The sequence below is a fragment of the Schistocerca gregaria genome, chromosome 7 (assembly GCF_023897955.1).
Source record: "Schistocerca gregaria isolate iqSchGreg1 chromosome 7, iqSchGreg1.2, whole genome shotgun sequence".
Taxonomy (NCBI): domain Eukaryota; kingdom Metazoa; phylum Arthropoda; class Insecta; order Orthoptera; family Acrididae; genus Schistocerca; species Schistocerca gregaria.
In genome coordinates, this window is record NC_064926.1 from 160,734,690 (window position 1) to 160,757,447 (window position 22,758).

Genomic DNA, 22,758 nt, shown 5'->3' on the forward strand with positions numbered 1-22,758 from the left:
CCTAGAACATAGAACTACTTAAACCGAACTAACCTAAGGACATCACACACATCGCTGCCGGAGGCAGGATTCGAACCTGCGACCGTAGCGGTCTCGCGGTTCCAGACTGTAGCGCCTAGAACAGCTTGGCCATCCCGGCCGGCGGTTCGTAAGTCTGTCTCTGTACCTATACATGTCCATCCTCTCGATACCATTTAAAACGAGACTCGTCCGATCAGGCAACATGTTTCCAGTCATCAACAGACCAATGACGGTGATGACGGGCCCAGGCGAGGCGTAAAGATTTGTGCCGCCCAGTGATCAAGTGTATACGAGTGGGCCTTCGGCTTTCGAAGCCTATATCGACGATGTTTCGTTGAATGGTTCTCACGCTGACACTTGTTGATGGCGTAACATTGAAATCTGCAACAATTTGTGGAACGGTTGTACTTTTGTCACACTGAACGACTCTCTTCAGCCATCGTTGGACTCATTCTTGGAGGATCTTTTTCCGGCTGCAGCGATGTCGGATTCCTGATCCTCACGGTACAGTCGTGAAATGGTCGTACAGGAAAATCACCACTTCATCGCTACCTCGGAGATGCTGTGTCCCATCGTTCGTGCGTCGACTGTAACACCACGTTCAGACTCACTTAAATCTTGATAACCTGCCATTGTAGCAACAGTAACCGACCTGATAACTGCGCCAGACATTGTTGTCTTATGTACACGTTGGTGACTGCTGAGCTGTATTCTGCCTGTTTACATATCTCTGTATTCGAATACACATGTCTACACCAGTTGTTATTAAAGGATTGATACAACAAAGCCGCATAATAGCTGTGGATAAAGATTGAGTAGTGCAGAGAATATTATATGGTAGGGTGTCTACATGCAAATGCCAACACATTCCTTCCCAATCATATTAATGCACATTTTCTTTAGTGGCAGCAACTGAGACTGAAGTCAAGATGTCCTTCTGCAGCAGTCGCCAACAAACTCAGCAACTTCAGCATCAGTTATCATTGGACATCACTTAGCTAGGATGTCACGAAACTTACAACGTACCTATATTTCCTCTCCCCAGAAGACAGTGGTGCAACACCAGGACGATTTGTACAAAATATGGTATCTGAAACAAGAGCCCGACTCAGTGAGGAGCTTCAGAATGCCCCTGATACAACTGATGTCGAGCTGGAGTGTAAGCGATTGGTCATTTGGCTCTGGTTTGTCTGGAAACCTCTACATCTACATCTACATCCATACTCCGCAAGCCACCTGACGGTGTGTGGCGGAGGGTACCCTGAGTACCTCTATCGGTTCTCCCTTCTATTCCAGTCTGGTATTGTACGTGGAAAGAAGGATTGTCGGTATGCTTCTGTGTGGGCTCTAATCTCTCTGATTTTATCCTCATGGTCTCTTCGCGAGATATACGTAGGAGGGAGCAATATACTGCTTGACTCTTCGGTGAAGGTATGTTCTCGAAACTTTAACAAAAGCCCGTACCGAGCTACTGAGCGTCTCTCCTGCAGAGTCTTCCACTGGAGTTTATCTATCATCTCCGTAACGCTTTCGCAATTACTAAATGATCCTGTAACGAAGCGCGCTGCTCTCCGTTGGATCTTCTCTATCCCTTCTATCAACACTACCTGGTGCGGATCCCACACTGCTGAGCAGTATTCAAGCATTGGGCGAACAAGCGTACTGTAACCTACTTCCTTTGTTGTCGGATTGCATTTCCTTAGGATTCTTCCAATGAATCTCAGTCTGGCATCTGCTTTACCGACGATCAACTTTATATGATCATTCCATTTTAAATCACTCCTAATGAGTACTCCCAGATAATTTATGGAATTAACTGCTTCCAGTTGCTAACCTGCTATTTTGTAGCTAAATGATAAGGGACCTATCTTTCTATGTATTCGCATCACATTACACTTGTCTACATTGAGATTCAATTGCCATTCCGTGCACCATGCGTCAATTCGCTGCAGATCCTCCTGCATATCAGTACAATTTTCCATTGTTGCAACCTCTCGATACACCACAGCATCATCTGCAAAAAGCCTCAGTGAACTTCCGATGTCATCCACCAGGTCATTTATGTATATTGTGAATAGCAACGGTCCTATGACACTCCCCTGCGGCACACCTGAAATCACTCTTACTTCGGAAGACTTCTCTCCATTGAGAATGACATGCTGCGTTCTGTTATCTAGGAACTCCTCAATCCAATCACACAATTTATCTGATAGTCCGTATGCTCTTACTTTGTTCATTAAACGACTGCCGGGAACTGTGTCAAACGCCTTGCGGAAGTCCAGAAACTCGGCATCTACCTGTGAACCCGTGTCTAAGGCCCTCTGAGTCTCGTGGACGAATAGCGCGAGCTGGGTTTCACACGACCGCCTTTTTCGAAACCCATGCTGATTCGTACAGAGTAGATTTCTAGTCTCCAGAAAAGTCATTATACTCGAACATAATACGTGTTCCAAAATTCTACAACTGATCGACGTTAGAGATATAGGTCTATAGTTCTGCACATCTGTTCGACGTCCCTTCTTGAAAACGGGAATGACCTGTGCCCTTTTCCAATCCTTTGGAACGCTTCGCTCTTCTAGAGACCTACAGTACACCGCTGCAAGAAGGGGGGCAAGTTCCTTCGCGTACTCTGTGTAAAATCGAACTGGTATTCCATCAGGACCAGCGGCCTTTCCTCTTTTGAGCGATCTTAATTGTTTCTCTATCCCTCTGTCGTCTACTTCGATATCTACCATTTTGTCAACTGTGCGACAATCTAGAGAAGGAAGCACAGTGCAGTCTTCCTCTGTGAAACAGCTTTGGAAGAAGACATTTAGTAATTCGGCCTTTAGTCTGTCATCCTCTGTTTCAGTACCATTTTGGTCACAGAGTGTCTGGACATTTTGTTTTGATCCACCTACCGCTTTGACATAGGACCAAAATTTCTTACGATTTTCTGCCAAATCAGTACATAGAACTTTACTTTCGAATTCATTGAAAGCCTCTCGCATAGCCCTCCTCACACTGCATTTCGCTTCGCGTAATTTTTGTTTGTCTGCAAGGCTTTGGCTATGTTTATGTTTGCTGTGAAGTTCCCTTTGCTTCCGCAGCAGTTTTCTAACTCGGTTGTTGTACCACGATGGCTCTTTCCCATCTCTTACGATCTTGCTTTGCACATACTCATCTAACGCATATTGTACCATGGTTTTGAACTTTGTCCACTGATCCTCAACACTATCTGCACTTGAGACAAAACTTTTGTGTTGAGCCGTCAGGTACTCTGTAATCTGCTTTTTGTCACTTTTGCTAAACAGAAAAATCTTCCTACCTTTTTTAATATTTCTATTTACGGCTGAAATTATCGATGCAGTAACCGCTTTATGATCGCTGATTCCCTGTTCTGCATTAACTGATTCAAATAGTTCGGGTCTGTTTGTCACCAGAAGGTCTAATATGTTATCGCCACGAGTCGGTTTTCTGTTTAACTGCTCAAGGTAGTTTTCAGATAAAGCAATTAAAAATATTTCACTGGATTCTTTGTCCCTCCCACCCGTTATGAACGTTTGGGTCTCCCAGTCTGTATTCGGCAAATTAAAATCTCCACCCAGAACTATAACATGGTGGGGAAATCTACTCGAAATATTTTCCAAATTATTCTTCAGGTGCTGAGCCACAACAGCTGCTGAGCCCGGGGGCCTATAGAGACATCCAATCACCATGTCTGAGCCTGCTTTAACCGTGACCTTCACCCAAATCATTTCACAATTCGAATCTCCGTCAATTTCCTTCGATACTATTGCACTTCTTATCGCTATAAACACGCCTCCCCCTTCACTGTCCAGCCTATCTCTGCGGTATACATTCCAATCCGAGTTTAGTATTTCATTACTGTTTACGTCTGGTTTCAGCCAACTTTCTGTTCCTAGTACTATATGGGCGTTGTGACCGTTTATTAATGAGAGCAGTTCTGGGACCTTTCTATAGACGCTCCTGCAGTTTACTATTAGCACTTTAATATTGTTATTCCTTGTTGCATTTTGCCTACTCCTGCCTTGCCGCGTCTCAAGAGGCGTCTTGTCGGGCCTAGGGAGGTGTGTTACAAGACATCCACAGCCTCACCATCAAAATGTTGGGATGGCTGGGCCATACTTTCCTGCCTTTGTGATAAAAAAAGGAAAAGTGTAGTGCAAAAAATACATATCAGTTATTTTGCCAAAATGTGTGTAAGTTCATATACATGTGTGTGTGTGTGTGCGAATGAACAGATGAACAGATAGGTAGGACGTTTTAGGACACGAGCGTGATGGCAGCAGAGCTAGGAAATGGTAGGTTGTAACCTTAATTTTGACAAGATATAGGTAAAATAGGGTATGGGTGGAAAGATGGGTACTTTTAATTGTAACTTCATGGTTGCCATTACACATGGAACAGATTGAATAAATGTGCAATTTTTTTTTTTTTTTTACAATCACTTCCATTACATTTCAAGGAGAATTTTACTGGCAGATTGTGGCTTATAAAGTATTTGTGTTAGAAACCGTCATTCCACAACAGAAGTGTGTTTTTGTACTTGTTTATCTCTTGCTCCATTGCGACTAGTTTTGCCTTTGCATCCTCACTTCCAGGTGTTTCAGCACAGTCTCCAAGTGGGACTTTGCAAATCAAATGGCTCTGAGCACTATGGGACTCAACTGCTGTGGTCATCAGTCCCCTAGAACTTAGAACTACTTAAACCTAACTAACCTAAGGACATCACACACATCCACGCCCCAGGCAGGATTCGAACCTGCGACCGTAGCAGTCGCACGATTCCGGACTGCGCGCCTAGAACCGCGAGACCACCGGGGCCGGCAGGACTTTGCAAGTAGCCAAGTTATACGAATGTGGGCAGCAGTCACAGTCCTACAGTTAGATGCTCTAATAATGCTGCCACAAGCGGTTGTGAGGCTGACAGAAAACCAGCAATAACGCATTCCCACATTGGTGGTGTACTGTACTGCTACGTTGTGTAGAACAATACGGCTTGTTTCCATAGCTGGGTACATGAAAGGTGTCTGTCTCCTTTGACACACCTAGTGATAGTATAAATATTCCATGTATGAGCCTATAACCTATAGACTAAAGGGAATTACAACATTTTTTAAAAAATTTTACCAAACCGTATATTATAAAATATCGGTATTGCCATGATGGAAAAAGCTTCTGATTTGAAACTACAAAACTGAGAGTTAATTAATATGTGTCAAATAGTAATTGGAATATGATACAAATAATGTTTATAAAATATGAGTGACAGTAATTGCTGTATCCCCACGCGGAGTGGCGATGTGGCTAGAGGCACCATGTCACGAATTGCATGGCCCCTCCCGCCGGAGGTTCGAGTCCTCCCTCCGTCAAGAGTGTGTGTGTTGTTCTTAGCTTAAGTTAGCTTAAGTAGTGTGTAAATCTAGAGACCGATGACCTCAGCAGTTTGGTCCCTTAGGAATTCACACACGTTTGGAAATTTGAAATGCTGTGTCAGGGGACGTCCCCTACTCTGCCAGCAAGCCAGCAACCCACATTACAGAGGAGATATGCAGTCAACCAGAGACACTAAGACTACCACGTTTTGTCGGTCACCAGACGGCCGCCAGAGGTCGCTGGCCCAATGGACCTTTTCCTTGCGTGGTCCAAATGACTCTAAACAAGAGCAGCTGTATCCTGGCTTTGGGGCTGTATGTATGACTGCGAATGGTCCGTGAGCAATGGTCCACTCTGAGTGGGCGTTCTGGGCAGGCATCCGGATGCAGTCACATTCCATCAATCAGAGTATCACTTTGTAGCTGCGAAAACAATGACACCGAGTTTCAGGCAAGTGCTTCTGTGAGTGGACTTGTAAGAAATTTGTTTTCATTTGCGATACACAGAACTTGAATATCTCTTCGTACTAAAACTTCAGTACTGGATTGTCCTTCAGAAAGTTTAGCTTGAATTGGGTCAGAGTTCTCAACAACTATACTTGTGACTGTCCTTTTGGGCCTTCAGCCTCTTCTTGCATAGTGCTTTGTGAACTAACTAGTTAGTAACATGTTAACAGCGCGGTTGTTTTCTTCTGCCTAAGGACTATATGTTTATTCTTTCTTGTCTCTGGCTACACTGAGACTTTGCTAGCCCCTTTTGGTCTCCAATTGTGGGATCTTGTGTGCGAAGGCTATAGCTAAGAGCCTTGTTTACTTACTTGAGAAATCACCACCCTTCGTCACAGTAACTGTTTAACGTCAACTTCAGAAGCTTTTGTTTTATTTGATTCTGGTTACGAACTGACCACAACATGAGATTACTGTGGTAACTGTGTCTATATAAACTTGAGGTTCTTTACATAGCTGGTCCTCCTTTCCTTGATCACCTGTAGCGAATATTTTAGTAGCACTTTCAAACGTTCAATCACGAAAGCCAGAGACATAAATTATGTTTCCCTTCGGCGCCATTTTGGATGATCTTGACGTGCCTAGCGGCGTGTCCAGTAGGGTTTAGGCAGGGAGGACAGAGAGCGTGTGGAAGTGTTGTTAATGCCTGGAGATGTTAATTTAAAAATGTGCTTAATGGCAGGTCGAAACGTTTACAAAATGGTGTGCTATAAACTTTCACAATTATAAGGCATCTCTGAAATTCATTTGACGCGGACAAACAAAGAACCAAAGTAGTTGGACCACTGCTCGATTTGGGACGATGGCTGTGGAAAGCATCGAAGGGAGCCGTAGTAATTAACAATGTCAGACACGTGGAGAAGCCTGTGCTGGATTGGTTGCCACCACAACTTACGACATCGCATCAACTGCAAAGCAAGAAGTTTACTGTATGTTGTAGTTAGCCATGCACAGAGAATTACAGTCATCTCAATGCATGTGTTCCACACTGCTTTCTATAAACGATATAGTTTTTTACATTCTCAGAAGTACTAAATTTAATTTCTGCCTATATATATTTACTGCTCCTATTCCTTTTGTCAGATTTTAAATAATGATTTTTGTTATAACTACGATTTAGTAAAATGCACTTATATAATACCACAATGTCTCATAATCGTACAAATAACAAGGTGCTTACAGGCGATATCTGTCCAAACTGTATGTGAATTAGTATTAGTCACGCTGTTTCCCAGTGTAGTAACGGTCCATGTGGTTAAATGATAGTTCTAATTCTATTGCAACTAACAGTTTGTTACGACAGCTGAAGCTTACCACATGTTTCGCAGCTAAAATCACGTGACGAGTTCAGACTTCGCAGGCGCACACAGACACGTTTTCGAAGGTAAGAGTTTAAAAGCAGAGCTTTGGCACACGTAGTTCATTATAAAAATTTTCACTACACGTGGCATTTATATACGATATTAACAGACTAAACAAAATGTAGACAAGGTCACACTTGTCATAGCAAAGCAATATTAAGTTACGGTTACAACAGTTTCGGTTACTCGTGATTTGTTGTTACAGTAAATGACAGATTACTAGTTACATGTTGTATAGAGTTCGGTTATACGTTGGCAAAATTATTCGGCATCCTTCTGTTCACCGGCATAGTCTTCTGGTCAGTCACCAGTCGAATCCCCGGCTAAAGTGCGCGTCCTTTATGAAGGAGGCCGAGTTTAGGTTCGTTCTGCACATCTGACGTCACAAAACACATTCAGCCAATGAACAGAGAACGACGTTTCCAGAGCTCGACTGCAGTGCAGAGCATGGACGAATGAAATCAGTTTTAGAAACAATCAATCATAAATAAAGTAATAGAACAAAAGCTATGTCTTGATAGCAGACTTCCTGTTATAGAAAGTTTGGAAAAAGCATTTTTTATTGGAGTTGCTTCATATTCTATTAATTAATTAAGCCAAACAAGCAAATCGGCTCCAAATCCAGGCGATAGCAAGGAAAGGTGTTTGTATCATACTCACGACCCGCATTTTCGCAATAAAGAACAGCAATAATTGTTTATTTCCTGTTGTACTTCGACGGAACATGAGTAATTCATAGTCATATCAACAGTGTTTGTCGGTATTTTGCGTGCCGTGTTAGAATCCTCGAGGAGATGCGCTGTATAACGAGCTATGCTAGCGTAGTGGTTAAGGTGTTGGGCTGCTAAGTGGAAGGTTGTGAGTTCGAGCCTTGTGCGGTGGTTTGTTGGTTTGTGGGATTAAAAGGACCAGACTGCTACGGTCATCGGTCCCATCCTGCGGTGCTTTTAATGTTTTCTTCATTTAAAAACAATATCGAAGTGCCTTAATTCATGAATTTTATTCGTTTGAATGTAATTTTTTGAAATTTCTAGAGCTTTGTCTCTACATTATCCCTTTCGCTGCTACAGAGACGTGCTCCCCGCATTCCGCGCTGTGCGTGATTTCGTCATCACTGCACTACTCGCCTGTGCAGACCCGTGGTGTGTCGACTGCTATGACACACTTATTCGATTTCACAAAAACTATTTGGCCCAAAAATTTGATTTTTACACATCTTCTGGAGTGATACCTTCCCCCTATAAATGACTTAATTTTGTCTCGATGTGCAACGCAGATGAGAATGAAGTGTGGACAAGATACCTAAGTTTCATATAAAATTTACTATATAACAATATCTCATTTAATTTAAGTACCAGATAGGTGTCGTATGTAATACTGAGAAATGTTCCATATTTCGCGACTGTAATAAAAGTTTTATTTACAACGGGCGCGTTTGGCCTTATTTTAAAGCACTTCAGTCAGTCAAAAGGAAATAAACAAAATACATCGAAACAAATTAAGTCATTTATGGGGGGAAGGTATCAGTCAAGAAGATATGTAAAAATCAAATTTTTTGTCCAAATAGTTTTTGTGAAATCGAATGATAAGTGTGTCAAAGCAGTCGAACACCACGTCTCTGCACAGGGACAAAAACGCGCACAGCGCGCAATGCGGGCAGCACGTCTGTGTAGCAGCGAAAGGGTTAATGCGGCCGTGGTGGGTTTATCTCATAAACTGCGCGCTCCCCCCTAAACGTAAGTTTGTGAACTGTACTATACTATGGCGCTGCTTCTCTTGGAGCGAGCGTCGTTTGCAACTGGCAACGCAGCTATGTCCGGCGTCTGGATGGGCCTGCGCGAGCAGCCAAGATAAAAGAATTGAACTATAGTCCATACCAGCTTTCAACAACCAGTGGTCTTTACAATGACAGCCAGTGCTCACTGCTCATGACACTCCCGTAGCGCTCCGAGTGTCCTGAACTCATTTCAGACAGCCCGAGCGCCTTCACTCAGCCGCTACTGTGTCGATGTTTGCAGTCATCAGTCAATAAAACGAATACAAAGTGCTCCTGCATTCCTAACACAGCGTTTGCTGCGGTACTGGAGGATGCATTTCACACACTGCAGTTAAGTCTGAGGTGACCATACGTAATTATTGCTGCCATCAACGAAACCACCAGGCTAGAATCCTTGTCACTCACGGTCACAACCAGTCTAAAAATGATTCGGACTTCATATCGTTTCAGGATTTGGTGAGAGTGATAAAAATTGGGAGGAGCATAATTTCACGCAACATGGGCAAGTGTAAGGATGAGACAGATACGGTTATATAAGTGTGAATGGCGATTAGGGGATTTAATCCTCATGTTTGACCAGTTAAATGATCTGGACTATTGCAGGATTTCTTCCGGAAAGTTAGCATGTAACAGTTTCAGGTTAATGTTGGTCCAAAGTTAATCCCATTTATTTTAGCGATTTAGCTTAGGGGATGGAACAGTCGCGGATTTTGGGGAAAGTTCTGGGATGGAATACTTGCATGGTTTTTCACGTAATTATTGCCTGGGTTTTAGCAGGATCGATGAGAACTTATTCACTTGTTGAACCAGTAATTGCAGCTGGACAGGTAATTGAGACAAATCAAAGGTAGAAGGGCGGCTTTAGCTACACAGGCGGGGCCGGCTGGGATGTCGGCTGTGTATTTATCAAATGTATCCTTATGCTACGCTAATAGTTGGCTGGAAAATACAGGATTAACAGTTGTTGATTGTTGTGTAAGAGGGGTGGTTAGGTGAATTTAATTTTTTAGAAAAGCGTACCAGACGAATTTCATGAATGAAAGACACGATTTGTGTTTTATGTCCCTGCCAGCTACGGATGTCGATAACAATAATGTTTCGCAACTCCGCCCCGGGCAGCAATATGTTTGCATCGTTCCCACCAGCCACACCACCCACCCATGGAGCAAACCACGTGACGACGAGGTAGGTGCCCAAGGAACGAAGCTGAGGCACACCTCGTCATCTTTCTGATCCCCTAAGATCGGTAGCGGCCGTAGCTACTCAGCACATGTACAGCAACTCACTGTATTCACTCTGTACTATCGTCAACAAATACACTTAGGCGTATACTAGTCTTTCATAAATATTTATCCAAGAATTACATTAAAAATAGATCGAAAATAATCTCAACCCAAAATAATCTCAAATAGGTGTCTCACTTCCCCACCGCCAGCTCGCTTTGTATTTCAATGAACAGACTATGTCACTTCCGTCGGTCAGAACTTGAACATCCCACTCCACGTACAAATGAATATAAAAGAAAAGAAAAAGAAATAAAGAGAAACTGGATCAGATTACATTGGCCAGACTTTCATGAATATGTACCGTCATATGTATCGTCCCTCTGACTAATTTCAGCAGGCAAAATGAACGACCACTTTATTGTACGTCTTCGGCCAGACTAGGCCGCTCTCAAAGGTGTCCTCGTTCTTCAGTTATTTCACAAATAACTGAATGGAGATATATACAGACATTTCCATGAGTTCCGATTTTAGGCTGACAATTTATTATCAACTAGCTGGGGGTTACCCAGGTGTTTACTTACAGTTCTGCCGGTACCACGCAGCGTCTGACCAGTCGCTTAACGTTAATGACGTCATATCTCCTGAACTATCCGTCGGACAATGACATAATTTTGCATGTACAGTCAGTGGTGTAGCTGCATACAATCTACACAATTTGTCGCGAATATATTTAGTAGTAAATAAATAGTAGATGGTAACGTCATGCCCCTTGCGGTACTTTTACTACAAGAATAGCGGAAAAATAGTAATAGATACACATTTTTCCTTTCATTAGTCTGTAGGGGTTGTCAGCTAGAAACATTTCGTAAATGCTTCAAATTATATCTAAAGTTTGTTGCATGTCGCATTAAGCTCTCATTCTCAAATATTGGATGAATAAAATCTGGGAAATCAGGCCTCACGGATTACGCTTCTTTTTTATCCCCACCCCCACTCCTATAATGAGTAGGTGACTCTTACCCGCACAGTGATTGTTGCCTGACAGTAAAATATATCTATACCGATTTGGTTGAAATCGGTCCGGTGATTTTGGAGAAGATGTGGAACACATACAAACGCTTACATACATAAATACACACTATTTTATAATATGGATGGATAAAAGATAACTTCGCAGGGAATTAGAAATACCTCTCGCTGCTTTTTGTATCTGGCTGAATAAACTTTTACACGACATCCCAACTTCTCCACTTCTTGACTCAAACGACGTATCATGTAGGGTGGACAGCGCCTTACACTATTATTTGCTCATGTTGTTATTTACGGGAAAGTGTTCTCGTTGAGCGACTGTATAGGAATTCTGAATGAGCAGGACAGAATTTATTTGTGGTATTACGAATGGCACCCTGGTTTAAAAAAATCCTTCCCTTTTGACCTGAAACAGAAATATGAACAAACGCTTGTACTTTCAAATGTTGAGTACAGTGGTGTTTTTCTGCAAGTTCTTTCTCAGAAATACTCCTGGCGTTTACAACTAGTGATGAACATCTACGTGGGTCAAATCTGAGACGATCATCTTTTTCGCCATATTCTACCACTGCACCAGCTCCAGCTATCTTGGCTACGTGGATACAACCGCAAAGATTTCCGCACTCTCTCTCTCTCTCTCTCTCTCTCTCTCTCTCTCCCCTGCCGTTTTGTCAACAAACAGAATCCCTCATGTCTCCCCTCTATCTTAACAATATTGTGCGAAAAACGCTCATCCCACCGGAGAACAATTCTTTGTGCCCCAAGCAAAATCCTTTCCGTCCCATTTCATCGCTCAGTCGTCTTCTCTGAATACTTTCCAGTACCACGGATCTGACTCAGGAACAACCACCTTCATTGTAACTTCTAACAACAGCAAATGACATGTTTATTAGAAAAGCAATAATGTGTATATTGGTCCTGTACGCACCAGTTATCCCGATAAAAAAAAAATATCCTTTTTTTCCACGAGCTGTTCCTCATTTCCCAGAGCCCTTAGCTGAAATATTCTGTCTAAAGAGCTCTTCCTCAGAGTTCGCTGTCAGAGAATATAGCTTTTGTACAATCAAAAATACATTTTGTGTCGGCCACTATCTTTATTATTATCATTATTAGCAGCAGCATACTTATTGTACTACAAGTTATTATAATAGTAGTTGTGTTAGTAGTAATTATACTGTCAGTATTTTTATTCACAGTCGCATTAAGTGCACTCAAATAATTGTTAACTCGTGTACTACCATTTTATTATTGTTTGTCATATTAAAATTACTGTACTACTTATTATGTAAAATCATGTGGGAGAGGTTAATAGAGTTTCTGTTTTGTACCTTGATACTACCAGTTTCGCAAACAGAATCTATCACAATTCAAACTGAGCTTCAGTAACGTGCTGTAGGGAATCGCTTTAAGGGCACAAAGGAAGGACACTTTATGTTATTTACAGCAGTTTGGGTGCTGTATAATAATTTTACAGCTCTCGCATAACGCCTCTACGTGGGACGTACGCTTACGCCTATTAAAATCAGCTGAGCGCAGTCTGCTCCAGTGCGTGGGACCCATACCAAACAGAACTAATATAAGGAAGAGCAGCACGAAATTGTCAGATTCAAAGGAAAGCGTAACGGAAATGCTGAAACGCACAATGCCTGGCAACGTATCGCCTAATGTATAACTAGAGTGGTTTCATGCACCTCTATAGTGGTAATACAGTTGATCGATATACAGGGTGGTCCATTGATAGTGACCGGGCTTAATATTGCACGAAATGATCATCAAACGAAAAAACTAAAAAGAAGGAAACTCGAGTAGCCTGAAGGGGGAAACCAGATGGCGCTATGGTTGGCCCGCTAGATGGCGCTACCATAGGTCAAACGGGTATCAATTGTGTTTTTTTATTGCATATTCGTGTAGTACGTAAAGAAATATGAATGTTTCAGTTGGACCACTTTTCTTGTTTTGTGATAGACGGCGCTGTAATAGTCACAAACGTATATGTACGTGGTATCACGTAACATTCCACCAATGCTGACGGTATTTGCTTCGTGATACATTACCCGTGTTAAAATAGACCGTTTACCAATTGCGGGAAAGGTCGATATCGTGTTGATGTATGGCTATTGTGATCAAAATGCCCAACGGGCGTGTGCTATGTATGCTGCTCGGTATCCTGGACAACATCATCCAAGTGTCCGGACCGTTCGCCGGATAATTACGTTATTTAAAGAAACAGGAAGTATTCAGCCACTTGTGAAATTTGAACCACGACCTGCAACAAATGATGATGTCCAAGTAGGTGTTTCAGCTGCTGTCGCAGCTGATCCGCACATCAGTACCTGACATATTGCGCGAGAATCAGGAATCTGATAAACGTCGGTGTTGAGAATGCTACATCAACATCGATTGCACCCGTACCATATCTCTGTGCAGCAGGAACTGCATGGTGACGACTTTGAAAGTCGTGTACAGTTCTGCCACTGGCCACAAGAGAAATTACGGGACGATGACAGACTTTTTGCACGCGTTCTATTTAGCGCCGAAGCGTCATTCACACACAGCGGTAACGTAAACCAGCATAATATGCACTATTGGGCAAGGGAAAATCCACGATGGCTGCGAGAAGTGGAACATCAGCGACTTTGGCGGGTTAATGTGTGGTGCGGCATTATGGGAGGTTCCCGGCGGGGTCCAGGATTTTCTCTGCCTCGTGATGACTGGTTATTGTGTGATGTCCTTAGGTTAGTTAGGTTTACGAAGTTCTAAGTTCTAGGGGACTGATGACCAGAGATGTTAAGTCCCATAGTGCTCAGAGCCATTTGAACCATTTGAGAATTATGGGAGGAAGGATAATTGGCCCCCATTGTATCGATGACAATCTAAATGGTGCAATGTATGCTGATTTCCTAGGTAATGTTCTACCGATGTTACTGCGTTTCACTGTTTGACAGAATGGCGATGTACTTTCAACATGATGGATGTCCGGCAACTATCTCGCGTGCGGTTGAAGCGGCATTGAATAGCATATTTCATGACAGGTGGATTGGTCGTCGAAGCACCATACCATGGCCCGCACGTTCACCGGATGAGACGTCCCCGGATTTCTGTCTGTGGGGAAGGTTGTAGGATATTTGCTATCGTGAACCACCGACAACGCCTGACAACGTGTGTCAGTGCATTGTCAATGAATGTGCAAACATTACGGAAGGCGAACTACTCGCTGTTGAAAGGAATGTCGTTACATGTATTGCCAAATGCATAGAGATTGACGGACATCATTTTGAGCATTTATTGCATTAATGTGGTACTTACAGGTAATCACACTGTAACAGCATGCGTTATCAGAAATGATAAGTTCACAAAGGTACATATATCGCATTGGAACAGCCGAAATAAAATGTTCAAGCGAATTACGTTCTGTATTTTAATTTAAAAAACCTACCTGTTACCGACAGTTTGTGATTATTACAGCGCCATCTATCACAAGGAGGAAAAAGTGATCCAACTGAAACGTTCGTATTTATTTACTTACTACACGAAAATGTAATAAAAATAAGGGCTCCTATTTTAAAAACGCAGTTGATATCTGTTTGACCTAAGACAGAGCCATCTATCGGGCCAATCACAGCGCCATCTGGTTTCCCCCTTCAAGCTAGACATGTTTCGTTCCTTGTAGTTTTTTCGTTAGACGCTTATTTCGTGAGATATTTGGCCCGGTCACAATCAATGGAACACCCTGTAGAGGAAGGTCAGGCATAATAGTACGTGCAGGTTTGCCAGCTATTTTAATTTGTGAGCCTGTACAATGCTGCAGTCGTACAAGAAAATGCATAAAGGTGTCACTCAAAACCCCCTCAGAATCGTCTGTTGTAGGAGTCCGGATATTACGCCGCCTCCCATATCTGAGGAAACTTCCCATCACATGTAATTATTACCAATCTACATATTAAGCTAAGTTTTTCTAACTTAATTGTGTTGATAGACTTTTTAGTATGCGACAAATTCCCACGTCGATGAATGCTTCATCGCAGGCCGTCGCTAACTGACATCAACTTTTGTGGAACAGCATCAAGGCGAGTACAATGGCTTGTCAGTGGCCAACATACCCGCCTAGCGAAATACCCACATGTTTCAAGAGGAATATAATAATCGCAATTCTAAAGGAATCAGGTACTGACAAGTATGAATTTTACCGAAATATCTCTCTAATAAGTCATAGATGGAAAATACTATCACCAAACTTTACAGAAGAGTGGAACAACGCAGAAGGAAACCTCGGGGAAGATCAGTTTGGATTCCGGAGAAAAGTTGGAACATGCGAGGCTGTACTGACCCTATGACATCCCTCAATAGACAGGTTAATTAAAGTCAGGCATACGTTTATAGCATTTGAAAACCTAGAGAAAGCTTTTGACAATATTAAGTGGAGTACTATCTTTGAAACTGTGAAGGTAGCAGGGGTAACATACGTAACGAAAGGTTATTTACAACTTTTACAGGTTGTTGGAGATAAGATTTTTCGGCGTTACAGTTAAAATATTAGCGCTGCGCAACATTTGAACTGGCATAGAGGATCCAATTATCAACATAATTTTAATAAGGAAACGAGAACGGCCATACAGGTGTGAAATACTGGTTTCAAGAAAAGATTTCCAACCTTAGGGTTGTGTTAAAGAGCACAATATAACCCTTTTGGACCCATGAACATAGGGCTGTTTTTGGAGAGAAGGAAATTGACAGTTTGTGCCAAACTGCGCCTAAAATTTGTTACTTACTTTACCTTACTTTTTCTCAGTATTAAAAGTGATTTTCTCTTTAAGTTATTTCATTTAAATAATTTTTTGCTCTCAACATGAAATTTCCACTGCAATTCCATACTACTGTATAAAGACAAGGTGTAGATTAACATAGTTACCAAAAATCTCCGAAAGTTCTTCATATTTTTACATGATGCTTTAACAAATGTTCGAACGGCCACAGGCATTACATTTTATAAACTCTCGGGAGGTTCCTGACCGATTTAGTTCAAATTTTTATGTGATACTGCAATGAACGTGCGGACAGACTTATTTTGGACTACATATTTGTTTTAAATGTTTACGGCATAAGTTTAATGTTGGCACCAAAAATCTAGTAAAGCTAGTGACCGATCTACTTCAAACGTTTACACAATGCTATAAGCGCTGCGACGGACATAGCCTACATATATAAAGAGGAAACGTTGGTTACAAAAAATTTCGAAAATTTCGCGATCGATCTACTGCAGATTTTTACACGTTACTGTAATAAACTTTCGGACAGACATAGGCTGTAGATTGGATTGTTAGAAGAATATATTAAAAAGATTTGAAGTAAAACTTCAAATTGTTTCACGATACCCTACTGACATTCAGACGAACAAAAGCCATATATATGTTTTTAAACAATATCGCACAGATTTTCTGTTAAAACCGATTGCGAGAAGTAAATGCTGTCATGTGAAAATATGCTGCTCCATTTTCTTTCTCGCAGTTTAAACTTAGATATCGGGGCACTTAAGCCATTAGACAAATTGTATTTTCCACATATATTCTTTCTTCCTGTATATGATTTTAAACAGAAGTTGTATAATAATTTGTGCTGTTTAGTTTTCTTCGTTGCAGACAGGATTAACAGGAAAGTAGTATGTTGAATTTATGGATTGTCTACACGTGATTAGAACACCAGTGTAGAATCGGATACGTCCGAAACTCTGCAATTGTACCGATTCATAAATTAAAACTATGAGAAATCTCTCGTGTACGCTTTATATTAATGATAACAACCGATCTACCCTTTGATGTTAAGTAACTTCATTTTCGAATCGAGGTTTCGTTTGCAACAACAATACACAAGGCTCAAGGAAGACGTGGGTATGTAGGGGGAAAATGGATAAAGATAGGGGGATAGAGTAGATGGACAGAGATTGGGATAAGGAGGAGGTGTAGAGAGATGTGGGAAGAAGGGAAGAGGAGGAGATTGACGAATAGAGGAGTTGGAGAAGTTGGTCAGAGAGAAGGAGAGGCGGAGATTAGGATGTATATACAATTCCAATACATATCTAGCAAATGCGAAGCATTGATTGTTTCGCTACTAAGTTATATTTTCTCTCAGTACAATTAGGTATTATTAAAACTGATTTTAGCAGTTTACTTAGCGGTTCTCAGCTTTGTGTTCATTAAATGCTACTTGGGTATTTTTCGGATTGTCCTTTACTTATATGCGTTACTGTTGTGCAACAAGAATTGAAAAATAAATCAAGTAGATAGGAGGATAGTCTGATTGGATTTTCCAGAGTTTGCAGTTTCTACATCGACTAAAACGTACCTGCAAACATTGCCAAACCTCAATATGGCCATAGTGCCCGCCTTTCCCTGCAAAAGACGGACGCTTAAACTGTTGTTTGATCTAAACTGCTAGTTTTAATAAAGAAACCACCAACAACTGTTTTGCCTCATCATTATTTTTCGAAACATAAAGTCTTTGCAATAAAGGAATAAGCCAAACTTACAGCGTAGAGGTTACGCTTACTTAATACATATGTACGTCGAAGAAATACTTCATCGTCATGATATCACTTTTAGGATTTAGAGCGTGGAGTTAGACCTAATCTTCATACCTGATGTTTTGTCTGCAACTACGGGAGGCTTTATCGGCGCCGTGTAGCAAGATGGTTCAATTCTTCGACGATTTATATGTCTTTCAATGTTGGAAGAACTTTGAGAGAAAATATTTTGTTCAACTTCTGTTGATGATTACGCTGCAGTCACTAACACATAATCAAGCCTCTTCACCAAGGCTTACGAATATACTGATATACACCTGATACAGATCAGGATATTTAGAGAATCACCCGTGACAATTTGAGAACCTGCTGAATTTTGATTTATATTTTGTTCTCCATCGTGATTATTATTTGAAGAAATTTCATTCATTTATGTGTATGGTGTAAAAAACGCTGTTTTTAGTATTTATTTACAGATGGTCGTTATTGAATGATTTTGTATCACTTATTGTACTAAAATATATGTAGGTGAAATGGTAACCTAAAAAACAAAACAAAAAAGATAGAAAGTTTAATATTTCTGATGAGAGATGGAATTACACAAGATGGCCAAAGAATGCCTAGACGATTTCTTAAAAAAGGGCTTGGACAATTTCTTGCCACATCTTATGCAGCACACGTTGGTCGTTCGTTGACGAAACCTTAAACCACAATCGTCAATCTTTCAGGGAACGCAATAATTGAGGCAAATGCAGACCATGTGTACTCAACTTATTGGCGCTAGTCGGTCCACGTACACCCGTGGAACTCATTACAGTAGGTGCCGCGCGGGTGATTATACCACGCACCGAGGTAGCTCATTACAGGAGCGTGTATCAGCGCGGGCGCATAATCCTGCAATCAGCATCACACGCTCCGCTAACGAATGATAATCACGCTCTGGTATGATCAATAATGCAGGAGTCGCATACGGACATCCAAGTGTACTGCACCTCTGCTCATTAAGCAATATGGTTCACGTTACTACGATCTTCGAAATTGTTTCCCAGTCAGTGTAATATGTTGATTGTGTCCATACAACAGAGGACTTTATTAGGGAACGGAACACAGTTAAAGCTTTACTTCGAATTGCACCAGCTGTATTAGTAAGTAATTCATATTCTCAGCTGAATAACACGTTCCTGTTCAGCAGACATTTGCGAATTTAAAAACATCCTTGTACAGTTGCTATAAATTATTCGTGTTTATTTCACTGTAATATCTCGGAAAATAATAAAATAATTACAGCAAACTATCAATGAATGTAACTGCAAACATCCTGGTAAACTATACTATGAACACTTGCCATGAAAATCACCTTATAGCATTCTTACGATTGCATAATAAACGCAAAGAGCGCAAAATGAGAAACTATATTTTAAGCTGTATTTCAAGTAACAGGATTCGAATAAGCAACGTATAGGAAAGATGCAGAACATCAGTGTGTTACTGTTCGTTGTGAGCGTCTGCAGATGATTACGTAACGATCGGAACTATCAAAGTTCCTGTTATTATTGTGTAAAGAATTATTTTATGGAGATAGGAACCGTATGAAGGAAAGAGTTTTTAATGTGTTTCTTTAGTTAATGTTTTTGGGCCATCCTGGAGTAGCAATTATGTTTTTGTCCACATTATTACTTTCTGCGCATTTTTGTAACTCATTTTCATGGCAAACCGTCAAATATTCATTAAGACGTATTCACCTATGCCACTCGAATTCGGAACACGTCCTTCACAGTTTGTGATCTTTTGGGCTTGCTCCGTCATCAGTTTATATCTAATAGAACGGCTAATACGTTTATTGTATTTCATATAAGTTACTTCTGAACAATACGATACCGTTTACAATCACAAACACTTTCATTAATGAAATAACATTTTACGACAGATATGTCGATGACACAATAATGCTTATAGATGGAAACAGTCAGAACATTGAACATATACAAATGAAATTCTGCATCTCGACTTGACCTTAAGTGATATTAACAGTACTCATAAATTTGAAATATACCGAAAGCCACCAAGAACTGACAACATTATCGGTGTATAATTCCTGTCTCCCAAAATCACACAAATATACATCCTTTCACACCATGAGCAATAGAACCTGCCTCTAGAACAGAACGTTGTGCAAAAAGAAATTAGAATCCAGCAACACATGACATGAGAGAACGAATACCATCTACAAATAACCACAGACTTGCATAACAAACAGACAAACTCCCACGATTTACTTCACCTAACAGAATAACATTTATCAGAAAAACACGAACAAAACAGAACATTACATGTGTAACCATTACATACCTGGGAAGCATATCAAAGAAAATTAACGTAGTACTGAAAAATACCAACACACGTTTTGCTTACAAAACAAGACATAACACAAAAATAAAAGTACAGTCATGCAGCTGGAAACCGCTGATATACTCAAACCTCGTTTTATATAAAATTCACTGCAAGGACTGTGAAAAATACTACATAGAACAGAGAGGCAGCAACTTCGCCACTATATATTGAGAACATGTTGGATTAAGTGACAATAGCCCACCATCTTTTTCCACAATATAAAAAATTAAAGCCACTCAACACACCCATTGAAAAGCGCTATCGATATTTTACACATTCACAAACACCGAAAGGATCGGTAATTAATGTATTGGAGGAAATGTGGAGATATTTGCGCACAAGAAATTATCGACATTTAATCCTCAACGAACAAATTGACCTAAAATACGAACACTTCATCAAAAATTTTATTGACATTATCCACCAAGATCCCAGACGAAACATAATACAACCAGAGGCAAAATGTAGCTTGAATAAAACAACAAAAGCAATATCCATTTAGTATAATCCAACAACATCGCTGATTGAATTGTCAACAAGAGGATGTAACTATACAATATTGATGATCGTCTGACATAACTGATGTCAGCCAGCCAGAGTGGCCGAGCGGTTCTAGGCGCTACAGTCCGGAACCGCGCGACAGCTACGGTCGCAGTTTCGAATCCTGCCTCGGGCATGGATGTGTGTCATGTCCTTGGGTTAGTTAGGTTTCAGTAGTTCTAAGTTCTAGGGGACTGATGACCACAGCAGTTAAGTCAGTGCTCAGAGCCATTTGAACCATTTGAACTTATGTCACGAATTTCATTTGGAAACTAACTTTATTTCAAACCACAGCTAATGAAGTGTCAGAATGTAACACACAACTGATTACTATTACGGTAACAGAGAAAGAATATGGTAAGGAAACCAATAAACAACAACAGAAATCACAAAATCGCTTATCATCTGTTGCAACTGCTGTCACTAAATGTCAATTACGGTCTAAGATTTATTTCTGACCACTACTAAAAGGAAATACTACAGAACTGATTACTAGTGTACATTAATGTAAAATATAATCAGTATCAAACAAACAGCAACGGAAACAAAGATGTTAGTGCTATATTGATGAAATAAACCTATAGTTAAAACAAAAATAATATTCAGAGCAGCGTAACTGGTTATATAAATCTATTATGTACTGGAATGACATCCTTTACAGATAGCCTGACGCTCCCATCTTGTTTTGAGTCACTGTGTTCGAGGTTGCTCACGCCTACTTCTACCGTTGTACTCCTATTTAATGTGACTGGTCAGAATATTCGTCGCTATTTTGCCGTCAAGTAAAAACTTGGTTGGCTAAAATTTTTTACCACCAGCCTCAGTCTCAAAGTTCGAGAAATATTCCAAATCTCTTTACAGAGTTCATCGAGCAAGAACATTGTAAGTGCAAAGCGTTCTAAGTGAAGAATCACACATTTGTCAGAAGAATTTTAAAAAAATGTATCTCTATTCGTACAAAACTTGTTTGAATCCAAAAACTCAAGAAGGCATTCTGATACGATAGAATTATGCTGCTTACTTCATCACTGCGAAAAATAATGGGGTAGAAAGTAAACAACTTATTAAGGAACGTTCTAAGTGTCACACAGGCAAGTGACTGGTTATAAGCCTCAGTTAGAAAGTATTCGTTCCTGGAGCCTATTAAAGCAGAGGACTCCGTTCTGTTTGCGATAATACAAGTATAGAAACAGAACACTAGTGTTGTTACTAGTCGAACTAATCTCAATAGAAGCTATGTGAATTTCTTCTCACACAACAAAATTAAGTTCATTAAAAAATATTCCTCAGTATTGACTTTTCTCTCGTACGCAACTCCATTCTTGGTATCACATATTGGGAAGTTTATGGTAAAACTCCCTGTGCTGTTGAGGAAGAAGTGGTAACATCATCAACAGGTCTGTGTTTTGCATCCTATAAACGAGCTCACTTTATGATGAAGTATAGCTTGGGTTACAACTGCCCTACATTTCCTCTTTTGAATACATTGACATCTTTACATTTTTCTGTTTCACAGTAAGAATGTTTAAAAGATGTTTATGAGACACTTTGATCATACTGAATTTGGAGATCTAAGAAGCCTGCAATGACAACGATATTTCAGACGGGTCTCTAAAATCTATGAAATCAGTTGTATGCACTGGAACTACATGGAACTGGTTGACAGCTTCAAGTGAATGTTATTCATAGTGGATGCTGTTGAACTCCGTGATTATTCCTTTAAAGGATGTAGAAAAAATTCCGCTAGCAATCACAATAAAATATTATTTATTCGTCACACGTCCAGTTTCGGGTTTGTGCCCGTAATCAAGTGTTTATATATTGATGTACATGATTATATTACTGGAGATCATCTTTATTGTGACTAGTAGCGGAAATTTTTGTACACCATTCATACACTATATGATCAAAAGTATCCGGACACCTGTCTGAAAATGACATACAAGTTCGTGGCACCCTCCATCGGTAATGCTGGAATTCAATATTCTGTTGGCCAACCCATAGCCTTGAT

The 22,758-nt window shown here is 40.6% G+C and overlaps 1 protein-coding gene across 6 annotated transcripts in view; it reads right to left on the reverse strand.

Moving 5' to 3' along the window:
- LOC126281896 (ankyrin repeat and death domain-containing protein 1A-like) overlaps positions 1–22,758 on the reverse strand; it is a 713,288-nt gene that overhangs the window by 444,180 nt on the left and 246,350 nt on the right. The gene's annotated exons all lie outside the window — the stretch shown is intronic.